The following is a 13,643-nucleotide window of genomic DNA, read 5'->3' on the forward strand; positions in this document are numbered from 1 at the left end:
CCACTGTGTCGATACTTGCATATTCCTAGATTATAAAGAGCAATTTAGGCAATTTCAGTAGTTATTTGTTTTCCCCATAAGGACCCAATGTAGTCCAGTGACAAAAGCAGCAAATTGCTGAGTGTCGGGAGGAAATCCAAAGGAAGTTGAGTTGTTCCACCTGTTCCCCAGCTGTTTCCTGGGCTTATCTCCTTCAGGGTCCAATTAATAGCACCTGCAAGGTTGCCACATGGAGCCAACCACAAAGATTTACTATTATTGTCTAGGTTGATGTAATGATGCAAATCCTGGAGCTTTAAAAAACACAGGAGTAGGAGGTATACAAGATAGTAAACACATCAACATACAGAGATATGAACAGGCTAAGACCAGCTAGTCCGTCAAACCTGTCCCAAACAGTCACAACACAACTAAACATCATGACTCCCAGTGCGCCCTCCCCCACTTATAGGCAAGTAATGCCGAGGAGAGAAAAACCCTAGACCTAGGAGGCAATCAAAACAAGTTCCAGAAGATCACAGTGACCATGGTGTACATACTCAGGGTCACACCTATCTTTTGTGTGTAGTGATATTACCCACAGTAAGGAAAAAATAAAGCTGGAAAATTACTTTAAATTAAATTGCAAGGGTGGGACAAAGGGAAACGAGCTCAATTGAGTAAAAGGCAAATTTAGGACTGATATTAGGAACTTCTTTCACACACTAGAAATGATCGATACATGGAATGGACTTCTGGACAGAGTAGTGGTGGTGAAAACTGAGAATCATTTACGAAAATATTGGCTGCTACAATGGGTGGTCTTTAAGGTCTTTCTGAATGGATGAACTAAGATGGGCCGAATGGCCTTGCTTATCTGTAATTATTGTGTGAGACCATGTGTGGCACTGCCTATCTGCAAGATCATGATCTTACCAACCCAGACGACACTCATCTATATATATAAAGCGGCTCTTCTGTCTGTCCCGATGTCTGTCTGTCCGTTCTCTATACGTTTGAAAGTTATAGAGCGTACCGACGCGTGCGTCGCCTCAAAAGAAAGCTTGCGATTCCGGACCGGTCATAGGCGTATTTACGTTTCGGCCGGACAAAAATCCCGCCCGCGGTATCCCAAAAACGTTCAGCGTTCCGCTCATTAGCATCTCATTAGCGACCGTGTGACGTCGAGGTCCACCAATCGGACGGTGGGTTCCTTCCTTCAGTTGAGTGTCGAGTGACTCGACGATTGACCAATCCTACGCTTCGGTGACCTGACCGGTCGACCAATCGGTGCGTGTGTGGGCGGGCCTTATCCTTCTGAACCGAGGTGAGTGGCCGCCATCTTGATTTTTCACAATTTTTTCCCCCACACTTTCTGTGTGTTAGGGAACTAAGGTAAATATTTTAATGATGTGTTAGGGAATTAAATAACAATTTAATGGGGGGGGAGAGCCTCGGGAAATCGCGGGGGGGGGGAGAGCCTCGGGAAATCGCGGGGGGGGGGGAGAGCCTCGGGAAATCGCGGGGGGGGGGAGAGCCTCGGGAAATCGCGGGGGGGGAAGAGCCTCGGGAAATCGCGGGGGGGGGGGGAGAGCCTCGGGAAATCGCGGGGGGGGAAGAGCCTCAGGAAATCGCAGGGGGGGGGGAGAGCCTCGGGAAATCACGGGGGGGAGAGCCTCGGGAAATCGCGGGGGGGGGGAGAGCCTCGGGAAATCACGGGGGGGAGAGCCTCGGGAAATCGCGGGGGGGGGGGAGCCTCGGGAAATCGCGTGGGGGGGAGAGCCTCGGGAAATCGCGGGGGGAGGCGAGCCTCGGGAAATCACGGGGGGCTCGCGCCGCCCGCACTGACTGCGCATGCGCTGACCGCGCATGCGCCGCCCGCCCGCCCACAGCGGCCGTCCATCAGCCACGCGATACGCGGGGGACCTCAGCTCCGGACCTCAGGCGCTAGGCAGGGGGAGGGGCCGGAGAGAGGGACAGAGGGGAGTGGGGGAGGGGAGGGGTGGGGGTGGGCGAGGGGAGGGAGGGAGGGAGACAGGGGAGGGGAGGGAGGGAGAGGAGGGGAGGGGAGGGAGGGATAGGACAGGGAGAGGACATGACAGGGAGAGGGGGGACACACAGGGGCAGGGAGACCAAGCGCCCCAAAATTGCCCTCGCAACGCGGGGCTCCCCAGCTAGTATAGTATGTAAAGGATGCCTGTCATTCAAAGAATGAAGAAGACCCTACCAGCAGTTCTTGTTGATTTTAAACTGTCTGTCCCCACTCGAAACAGTAAATTTCCATCTTGTGAAATCTACTCAAGTTTGCTATGGAGACAATTACATAAATACAAGCTCTGTTGGATTTTTATTGTGTGCTAAAAATGGTTTGTAAACAGCAGGGCACGTGTCAAACACAGCAGGTTGGTGAAGCAGACAGTGTAGCTTTAAAGGGAACGTCTCGTGACCTTGTCAAACTGCCCTATTTGACTGTCGGTCACAAGCTGATAATCTTACTCAACCTCCACATCCAAATTAATAAGTGGGCAAAATACAGGAAGACCACCGCTGGCCACGGAATCATTACCTTCAGGTGAGATTGGGAGTATAAGGAATACAATTGCAGAATGATTTTTTTTAAAAACCAATAAATCAGTAAGCTTTTGCACAATTAATGCAGCTGGCTCCATTTTTGTTTGCGCTGATTTCACTGTTGGTGGAAACTTCTCATGACTGGCCGGAATTTTGCCGGCGCTCAGAGGGCGGGTTTGGAGGCGGGTCCGCTGTCAAAATAGCAAAGATTGACAGCAGGTAGGAAACCCGCTGTCAACCCACCTCCACGCGAGTCTCCTAGGTGTCAGTTCTGTCAGCGGAGAACTGACCCGACACCAAGCAGCATGGGAGACAATTGAGCTAATTAAATGGCTTGATAAGAGCCAATTTAATGGTATTTTGAGGCTTCCTTCCAATTTTGCGTTCTCCCCCACGGTTTACCCGCTGCTCAGGGAACACGCCAGCTCACCCTGGCGTGAGTTGAGTCTGCTCTGATGTATCTGATAAGCTGACAGCTGCAGAAGTGGTGTAAAGGATGCCATGTTGCAGATGGTCAGTTTCAGAGCGCAGAAACTGTTGGTTACTGCATTTGTAAGATATATAGAGATTTCTTTAGCTTCCACGTGTTTAGAGCCAACTGTATATCCAGTGCCACCTCATTGGAACAACCTCTCTCACCATTGACAGATCATTTCTGTCATCTCACGTGCAGCTGCCATCTATTGTAGCAACATCGGCACCCTTGAAAAAATCAGACTGTGATCCTCTGAATCCTTCCACGATCAGCAACAACATCACCAACCTTCTCCGCCATCACCTGATGCTGCGCAGGACACACGGAATCAGCCCCTGACAACATTGCTGCCCGGGAGGCCAGCAATGGCATCACCATGGCCAGATTAACTTCACTTGATGCTGTAAACCCTGGCTGCCACATGATGTGCCAGATTGACACCATCCCACACCAGCACCATGAACCATCTCTTTAATGTCCAAGCCATTGCATGCACACTCATCACTATAGTGGCGCGGGCGGAGGGAAGTTATGTCTGAACATTCACTGGAACTCAGTAAGACACTTCTCAAGGTGTGCACACATCTGTCCAATAAGGGGCATTGTTGGAAAAATAGATTTCACTGCATGACATCACATTACCAGAAACTTCACATGGACATTGGCTAAACCTCTCAAGTGCCTAGCCTTGTGTGTTGTTAGTTGGTATGCTTGCAGTAGGGTGAGTGTGAGGGGTGGCTAGTGAGATGGGGAAGTGATAATGTAGATAGAGAGAGAGGGATGGGTGGAGGTGCAAGGTAAGTTGGTGTGAGTAAGGATGTGCAGGAGAAGGGTATGGAAGGCAGAGTGATGGGGATGTGTTGAGTGGCACAGCAGAGTGAGTTTGAGTGTGGCTTTGCAGTAACGTTTCATGATCCACTGAGATAGACATAGAAACATAGAAGATAGGAGCAGGAGTAGGCCACTCGAGCCTGCTCCGCCATTCGATGCGATCATGGCTGATCATCCAAATTCAGTACCCTGTCCCTGCTTTCTCCCCATATCCCTTGATCCCATTAGCCTTAAGAAATATATCCAACTCCTTCTTGAATATATTTAATGAATTGGCCTCTACTGCCTTCTGTGGTAGAGAATTCCACAGTTTCACCACTCTCTGGGTGAAGAAATTCCTCCTCATCTCTGTCCTAAATGGCTTACCCCTTATCCTTAGACTGTGACCCCTGATTCTGGACTCCCCGACCATCGGGAACATCCTTCCTGCATCTAGTCTGTCTGGTCCTGTTAGAATTTTATGAGTTTCAATGAGATCCTCTCTCATTCTTCTAAACTCCAGCGAGTACAAGCCCAATCGACCCAATCTCTCCTCATACGTCATTCCTGCCATCCCAGGTATCAGCCTGGTGAATCTTCGTTGCACTCCTTCCATGGCAAGAACATTCTTCCTCAGATAAGGCAACCAAAACTGCACACAATACTCAAGATGTGGCCTCACCAAGGCCCTGTACAACTGCAGCAAGCCATCCTTGTTCCTGTACTCAAACCCTCTCGCTATGAAGGGCAACATACCATTTGCCTTCTTAACCGCCTGCTGCACCTGCATGCTTACCTTCAGCGACTGGTGCACAAGGACACCCAGGTCTCATTGCACTTCCCCTTCTCCCAATCTATTGCCATTCAGATAATAATCTGCCGCCTTGTTTTTGACACCAAAGTGGATAACCTCGCATTTATCCACGTTATATTGCATCTGCCATGCTTCTGCCCAATCATCCAACCTGTCCAAATCATACTGGAGTTTCTCGGCACCCTCCTCACAGCACACACGCCCACCGAGCTTTGTGTCGCCTGCAAACTTGGAGATATTACATCTAGTTCCCTCGTCCAGATCATTAATATATATTGTGAATAGCTGGGGTCCAAGGACCGATCCCTGCGGTACCCCACTAGTCACTGCCTGCCACTCGGAAAAAGAGCCGTTTATTCCAACTCTTTGCTTTCTGTCTGCCAACCAGTTCTCTATCCAAGTCAATACCTTGCCCCCAATCCCATGTGCCTTAACTTTACACGCTAATCTCTTATGCGGAACCTTATCGAAAGCCTTTTGAAAGTCCAAATACACCACATCCACTGGTTCTCCCTTATCTATTTTACCAGTTACATCCTCAAAAAATTCCAGTAGATTAGTCAAGCACGATTTACCTTTTGTAAATCCATGTTGACTTTGTCCGATCCGGTCACTGTTTTCCAAGTGCTCTGCTATTACATCTTTTATAATGGACTCTAGCATTTTCCCCACTACTGATGTCAGGCTTACCGGTCTGTAATTCCCCGTTTTCTCTCTCCCACCTTTTTGAACAGTGGGGTAACATTAGCTACCCGCCAATCCATGGGTACTGTTCCAGAGTCTATCGAATTTTGGAAGATGACCAGCAATGCATCTACTATTTCTAGGGCCACTTCCTTAAGTACCCTAGGATGTAGATTATCGGGCCCTGGGGATTTATCGGCCTTCAATCCCGTCAATTTCTCTAACACCAGTTCCCTACAAATACTGATTTCTATCAGTTCCTCCCTTTCATTAGACCCTATGTTCCCTGACATCTCTGGGAGGTTATTTGTGTCCTCCTTTGTGAAGACAGAACCAAAGTATGTATTTAATTGGTCTGCCATTTCTTTGTTCCCCATTATAAATTCCCCTGATTCTGACTGCAAGGGACCTATGCTTGACTTCACCAATCTTTTTCTCTTTACATATCTATAAAAGCTTTTACAGTCAGTTTTTATGTTCCCTGCAAGCTTACTCTCATACTCTATTTTCCCCCTCTTAATTAATCCCTTTGGCCTCCTTTGTTGAATCCTAAACTGCTCCCAATCCTCAGGTTTACTGCTTTTTCTGGCCAATTTATATGTCCTCTCCTTGGATCTTATGCTATCCCTAATTTCCCTTTGAAAGGTTTGCGCCACTGTAGCCTGGTCCTCCTGACGACATCCCTGCTTGTGCCCTCCTGTGCAATGTGCAACCAGGCTGCGTTGGTGTCCTGGGGAGGTCTCTTCCGCCCTTGGAAGGGAAGAGAACCTCCCTGCGTGCTGTGACTCCCACCATAAGCATATGAAGGGAGTCATTGGAGAGCCTGGGTGCAAGCGTGCACCTCTGTGCAGTGCTTGTCAGTGTTTGCAGCATCTCAATGCTGTCAAAAACTGACAGACCAACTGTCAAACTCAATGTGGCCGTGGTCCCTTTAAAGAAACTGGCTGATGACACATCATCAAATTATGTCATCAGACCCGCTTCCTGTTAATTGGCCGGGAAGCCCGCAGGGAGGGCTTAACAAGACCAATTAAGGGAAAATCCCTTTGACAGAGCGGCTGCAGCCAGGATTGTGACTGGAACCCGGAAACCAGCTCTCCCGCCACCATCCCAACACCACTGATAAAATCGCGGCCTTTGTTTCTGTTTCCATCCTTCTGTCTTCCTCCATTTCTTCTCTAGTAAGGTATACATTTTTAATCTGCATCAACTGAGAAGTTATGCTGTGAAGGTTCCGATTTAAAATTACAGAACTTGACCCAGTTTAAGTTTGTCATAAAATAACAACAGAAAATGCTGGAAATACTCAGCAGGCCAGGCAGCATCCGTGGAGAGAGAAACAGAGTTAACGTTTCAGGTCTGGGACCCTTCATCAGAACTGGAAAAAGCTGGAGATGTAACAGATATTAAGCAGGTGCAGAGACGGGGGGGGGGGGTTAGGAGGGGAGGAAGAAATAGAAAGAACTGTGGTAAACCACTGTTAACCTGTACATGCCTGTGTGGTAAACCACTGTTAACCCTGTACAAGTCCAGGCATGTCTCAGCCCCTGGCTCCACCCCTAAGCCCGGGTATAAAGGTGACTCACCACCCTTCCCCCGGGAGCTCTTAGGATGGATTCACTAGCAGAGGCATGCTCTAGTTCTTAGTCAATAAAAGCCTACTTCATATAAGTCCATTTTGTAGTCTTTGGTATTGTTGATAGCGCATCAATTTTATTGACTAATTTTCAACATGGAGCAAATCTTGAAGCCGGAACGTTTAGACCTGGATCCTCAAGCAGCAGATGCAGCCAATAACTTTGAACACTGGCTGAGCTGTTTCGAAGCCTTCCTGGAGGCCTCCAGCACTACTGTCACTACAGATGACGCGAAACGGCTTGTCTTGAACTCACGGGTGAGCCACCGAGTCTACTCGATCATCCGAGACGCCACTACTTACGCGGCCGCCATCGCGACGCTAAAGGAACAATACGTGAGGCCTGTTAACGAGGTCTACGCCAGACACCTCCTGGCTACCCGAAAACAGCGCCCCGGGGAATCGGGCGCTGAATATTTACTGGCACTGAGAGTCCTCGGCCAGGACTGTAATTGCAAAGCGGTGACGGCCAAGGAATGCACGGAAGACGTGATCCGAGACGCCTACGTAGCCGGCATCAGGTCCAACTATACACAGCAGAGGCTGCTGGAACAGAGGGGCTCGACCTGCAGAAGACGGTGGCCCTCGCTAACTCGTTAGACGTGGCCCTCCAGAACATGGACGCCTACCCCCCTGACCGGATGGCCACGTGGATGCCACGGGAGCAGCCATCTTGGGACCCGGTAAGGCCACAAGCCGCCAGCAGCCCAACTACAGCTGCAATGACCAGAGGCCAGAAATGCTACTTCTGTGGCCAGGCCAAGCACCCCAGACAGCAATGCCCAGCAAAGGACGCGACCTGCTCCAAATGCGGCAAGAAAGGCCACTACGCGAGAGTGTGCAAGGCGAAATCGACCCCCAATTCCAGCAGCGCCGCGTGTGAACCGTACAGGCCGCCATTTTGGACCCCACCAACCACGTGTGAGCCGTGCGGGCCGCCATTTTGGACACCACCAGCCGAGGGGGAGCCGCCATCTTGGACACCATCTTGGGACCAGGCCCTCAGCGCGGGCGAATACTACAGCGACCCACCGACCTCGACGATGGCCTCCATCACCCTGGACCAATCTAGGCCCCATCAACTAGCCAGGTCCATGATGAACGTAAAGGTAAATGGCCATGCCACAAATTGCCTTTTCGACTGCGGAAGCACGGAGAGCTTCATCCACCCCGACACGGTGCGACGCTACTCCCTATCGGTTATACGCACACGCCACTGTTAAGTATGTGTATTGTATTGAACAATTAACACAAAGACTTAAACGTATAACTCAAACAGGTCTTTACTGGTTGGAGGTAGGGACTATACTGAATACAAGATTACTGCACAGTGCTTATATACCGGTGTGTTCACCCCCGGTATTACGTCTACAGCAGCCTGAGAAAGTAGTACATCTCTTAAGGTGGAACAGGCTTAAGCTCTCTTAAGGTGGAACAGGTTACATACACAACACTCCTCCCTTCTTAGCTTTATAGTCATCCCCCCATTTAACCTAACGTAATAACAGATATACATATATAACTTCATGTTTAACGTAACATAATAACATATATACATATATAACTTTATGTCAAAACAGATCACAGATTCAGTCTCTGCGGAAAACAGTTCACAGATTCAATCTCTGTGGTGTAGTCGGTTCACGTTACTCATTCAATAGTCCTTTCATGGATTTAACAGCTTGAACTTCCGAACTGATTTGGCTCCGTTCGGAGGGACCACGTGTGTGATCTGGTAGAGGTGATAATGGTTCAGATGGGTCATCTTCTGTTTCGACTTTTCCTTTTCTGCTTCTTGGATCCTCTCTGGGCTCCACTGTCAGCTGCCAGCTGCATGCAAAGTTTCTCCTTCTCTTCCTCCTTTTTCAGTAGTAGCGCCACCATCTCCCGGTGTTTCTTAGACTTTTTGTGATTCATCATGGTTTCTGCACTTTGGGAGTTTTCATCACAAGCTGGGCAGACCAGGTCACTATAATATTCAGTGTCACTCAATAGGTCATGGTAATATTCGGTGTCGTCCTGATCTAGGCCAGCGAGAGGGTCTTCTATTTCCTCCATACCCAGCTGGGCGTTAGCCAGCTTTTGTTCCAAGTCCAGACATCTTTCCTGAAGAGACTTCTTCATGCGTACCTCTTCATCCAGCTTTTTCTGGGCTTTCAGCAAGTCGTTTACTAATGACCTCATTTGAGATTTTACTACTTCAACTTCTTTTGGAGATTGATTGATCGGACTATTCAATCCCTCTACCGGAGCAGCTGTTTCAGCGGTCTGTTGTTCTACGTTGACGTGAGTCAGCGTACTTTTGGCATCCAAGGGCTGCTCTGTTGCAGTCATCTCAGTCTGTGTTGCCACCTCAGCTCTTCCAATAACCTTTGAGAGCTCCGAACCCCTTTCGTTTGAATATTGAAGTTCGTGTTCAAGTTTTTCCCATTTCAGAGTCCTGTCCTTCAGCATATGCAGGAGTTGGCTGACCGTTAACTCCTCTGACATCAGACGTTTTGTGTGCTCCTGCTCCATTTTCTCCATCGGCTGCTTCTGTTGTCTTTCCAGATTCTCCAACTCTATATCAAAGAACTCTTTCGTTGCATTCAACTCTTGCTCAAAACGGCGAAGCATTTGTTCTAATTGCTGTTGTAGTTTGAAATGGAGTTGAGTTCGAGCCCGGTGTCCCTCAGAACTGGGCACATCAGTAGACTTGCCAGACTCAGAATCCACAGTTAAACTATGTTGTTGTTGCTCAGTGGAATTCTGTGCTGAAACTTTGTCTTTTGCACCTGAGTTGGGCTTACCATCATCCGTTCCAGAGTCTGGGCCGACTATCTTCACCGAGTTCTCACTCGTTATTGTTTGTAGGAAATGCCAGTCCATATTCATTTTCCTAATCCACTCCCGTCCTAGTAGTGGAGGACCTCCTTCAGATATCACATATAAGTCCATTATTTGACTGTCTTCGCCCTTGTGGACCACTGCAACCTCTATTTTCCCGATGGGGTACACTCTTTGCCCCGTGTATGTTTTCAATATAATCCCCTTATCCTGTAGGGGAATATGTTGGAATAACTTTCCGTAATCTTTCTTATTTATGACCGTCAATGCCGATCCAGTGTCCAATTCCAGTTTTACTTGGACTCCTTCTATCTGAAGAGTGACCCAAATTGTCTGGAGGTCTGCACCCTTACCAACGTTGAGTACCCTTAAGCTAGCCAGTTCAATACTGCTTAAGCCAGCCAGTTCATTACTGCTAGCGTCTGAATCGGACTCCTGTTCGGCCACCTTGTGTACTTTTGCGTATTTTCCTTGCGGTGACTTCTTGTTGTTGGTCTTCTTCCCTGACCTGCATACTCTAGCTATGTGTCCAAGCCTACCACAAGTTCTACATTCTTGGTTTTTAAACCAACACTGGTTCTGATCATGCGTTGTCTTTCCACAACGATAACATTTGCCAGAACTCACACCCAATTTGTGTGCACTGAGCTCCGGTGACCGTAGCTGCATTACTGCCGTGCCTCTCGCTGCGGCTTCGTGTGCTGCTGCCATAGTGACCGCCTTCTCAAGCGTCAGCTCATTCTCCTCGAGCAGTCGCTTTTGTGTATCCTGTTTAAATAAACCACACACAAATTTGTCTCGTAGTGCATCTGTCAGTCCCGTTCCAAACTGGCAATATTTCGCTAATTTACGCAATTCCAGCAAATATTCAGCATTGCTTTCATGCTGTAGCTGCCTTCTGTCGTAAAATTTAAATCGTTCCGCTAGCATCAGCGGCGTGGGGTTTAGATGATCTTTCAGGACAGTAACAATCTCATCGAACGTCTTATCTGCCGGTTCATCTGGTGATAACAGGTGTTTCAATTGCCCGTATGTCTTCGCACCCATTAAATTTAATAATGTTAGAGCTTTATCTTGGTCACGAATTTTATTGGCCTTACAATAATTTTTTACTCTTTCAACATATATGGCCCAATCTTCGAGGTCACTATCAAAGGTGCTAATATTCCCGTGTTTAGGCATTGTAGATTTGCAATTTCTCAGATTTTATTTTCTTTACTTGTTATCAAAGATGGCGGCTTCCCGCTCTTGCCGTCGTCCTCCGCCCACAAAATGGCGGTTTTCCCGCGCTTGGCGGTCTTCACCCGTCCCCCGACGCCGTCTCCCTTCAGCCCCCGAGTGCGGCCCTTATCTTCGCCGCGATCGCCCGAGTGCGGCCCTTATCAGCGGATGCGATCGATGGCCCGGCTGCGCCTCGCACTTGAAAGCGGCCCGGCCCTTATCAGTGCTTGCGATCGATGGCCTGGCTGCGCCTCGCACTCCAAAGCCCTTATCTCCCGATCGCGATCGATGGCCCGCGCTGTGCACCGCGGCTCTCGCGCCTTCAATTTCTGCAGCCGCTGCCCTTTCAGCCCGAGTGCGGCCCTTATCGGTGGTTGCGATCGATGGCCCGGCTGCGCCCCTCACTTCAAAGCGGCCCGGCCCTTATCTGCCGATCGCTATCGCCCTGTACCTCTGTCTTCCCCCAGCCCTGTCTTCTACTCCGGTTCACAAGCTGATGGAGGCTTCAGGGTCCTAATGCCTGTCGCTTCCAGTGGGGTGGTGTGGTTTGAAACCTCTCTTCAACCGCCGTGGAATAACTGCCGCAGGGTAAGAACCTGACTCGTCGCCAGTGTTAAGTATGTGTATTGTATTGAACAATTAACACAAAGACTTAAACGTATAACTCAAACAGGTCTTTACTGGTTGGAGGTAGGGACTATACTGAATACAAGATTACTGCACAGTGCTTATATACCGGTGTGTTCACCCCCGGTATTACGTCTACAGCAGCCTGAGAAAGTAGTACATCTCTTAAGGTGGAACAGGCTTAAGCTCTCTTAAGGTGGAACAGGTTACATACACAACAGCCACCAGGTCTTTATGGCCTCAAAGTCATATACGGCGGACGTCGGTGGCTACCGTGTAGCGACTCTGACAGTGAACGGCGTGGAGTACAGAGAGTTTAAATTCCTCGTCCTGCCACAGCTCTGCGCTCCCGTACTGCTAGGATTAGACTTCCAGTGCCATCTGGAGAGCGTCACGATGGCATATGGCGGGCCCCTGCCCCCACTTACAGTCTGCAGCCAGCAGAATTTAAACACGGCGCCGCGCAAAGTATGCAGCCTGTCAACCCTGAAGGTCAAGCCCCCCCCCGTTGTTGCTAACCTCGCCAAAGACTGCAAGCCAATTGCTACTAAAAGCAGGCGGTACAGTGCCGGGGATAGGAGCTTTATTAAATCAGAAGTACAAAGACTCCTGAGGGAAGGGATTATCGAGGGCAGCACCAGCCCATGGCGAGCCCAGGTGGTGGTAGTAAAGACCGGCGAAAAACAGCGCCTGGTTATTGACTACAGCCAGACGATCAATCGATACACGCAATTAGACGCATACCCACTTCCCCGCATATCTGACATGGTCAACCAGATAGCACAATACCGGGTATTCTCGACGATTGATCTGAAGTCGGCATACCACCAGCTCCCCATCAGGCCTGAGGACCGCCAGTACACGGCCTTCGAGGCTGACGGTCGTCTCTACCACTTCCTCCGAGTCCCCTTCGGCGTCACCAACGGGGTCTCGGTCTTCCAAAGGGAGATGGACTGGATGGTTGACCAGAACGCGCTGCAGGCCACCTTCCCCTATCTAGACAACGTCACCATCTGCGGCCATGACCGGCAGGACCACGACGCCAACCTAGAAAAATTCCTCTGTACGGCCCAACGGCTGAATCTGACATACAACAGAGAAAAATGTATGTTCCGCACCGCGCGCCTCGCTATTCTTGGCTGCGCGGTGGAAAACGGAGTCATCGGCCCCGACCCCAACCGAATGCGCCCCCTCCTGGAACTACCCCCCCCCCCCCCACCACTGCCCAAAAGCCCTGAAGAGATGCCTAGGGTTCTTACTACGCCCAGTGGGTGCCCAACTATGCGGACAAAGCCCGGCCCCTCATCAAGTCAACCTCCTTCCCCCTGACGGCAGAGGCCCGTGCGGCCTTCACCCTTATAAAAGAGGACATTGCGAAGGCCACAATGCACGCAGTGGATGAGTCCATCCCTTTCCAAGTGGAGAGCGATGCATCCGACTTCGCCCTAGCCGCAACCCTTAACCAGGCGGGGAGACCCGTGGCCTTCTTTTCACGGACCCTCCAGGGCCCCGAAATTCGACACTCCTCAGTCGAGAAGGAGGCCCAGGCGATAGCGGAGGCTGTACAGCACTGGAGGCATTACCTGGCCGGTAAACGTTTCACCCTGCTCACTGACCAACGGTCAGTAGCATTTATGTTTAACAACAGACAAAGGGGGAAAATCAAAAATGATAAGTTATTGCAGTGGAGGATCGAGTTATCCACCTACAACTACGATATCTTATACCGGCCCGGGAAACTTAATGAGCCCCCAGACGCCCTATCCCATGGGACATGTGCCAACGCACAAGTCGATAGGCTACGGACCCTCCACAATGATCTCTGCCACCCGGGGGTCACCAGGTTCTTCCACTTTATTAAAGCTCGCAACCTGCCTTACTCCATCGAGGAGGTCAGGACCATGACCAGGAACTGCCAGGTCTGCGCCGAATGCAAACTGCATTTTTATAGGCCAGACAGGGCACACCTGATTAAAGCCACCCGCCCCTTCGAACGTCTC

General features: G+C 49.8%; 1 protein-coding gene across 4 annotated transcripts in view; it reads left to right on the forward strand.

The window, feature by feature from the left end:
- Positions 1-13,643, forward strand: part of mrps5 (mitochondrial ribosomal protein S5) — a 174,741-nt gene that overhangs the window by 147,592 nt on the left and 13,506 nt on the right. The gene's annotated exons all lie outside the window — the stretch shown is intronic.

Source organism: Somniosus microcephalus, chromosome 9 (genome assembly GCF_052327205.1).
Source record: "Somniosus microcephalus isolate GS21.2 chromosome 9, FLI_Smic_1.0, whole genome shotgun sequence".
Taxonomy (NCBI): Eukaryota; Metazoa; Chordata; class Chondrichthyes; order Squaliformes; family Somniosidae; genus Somniosus; species Somniosus microcephalus.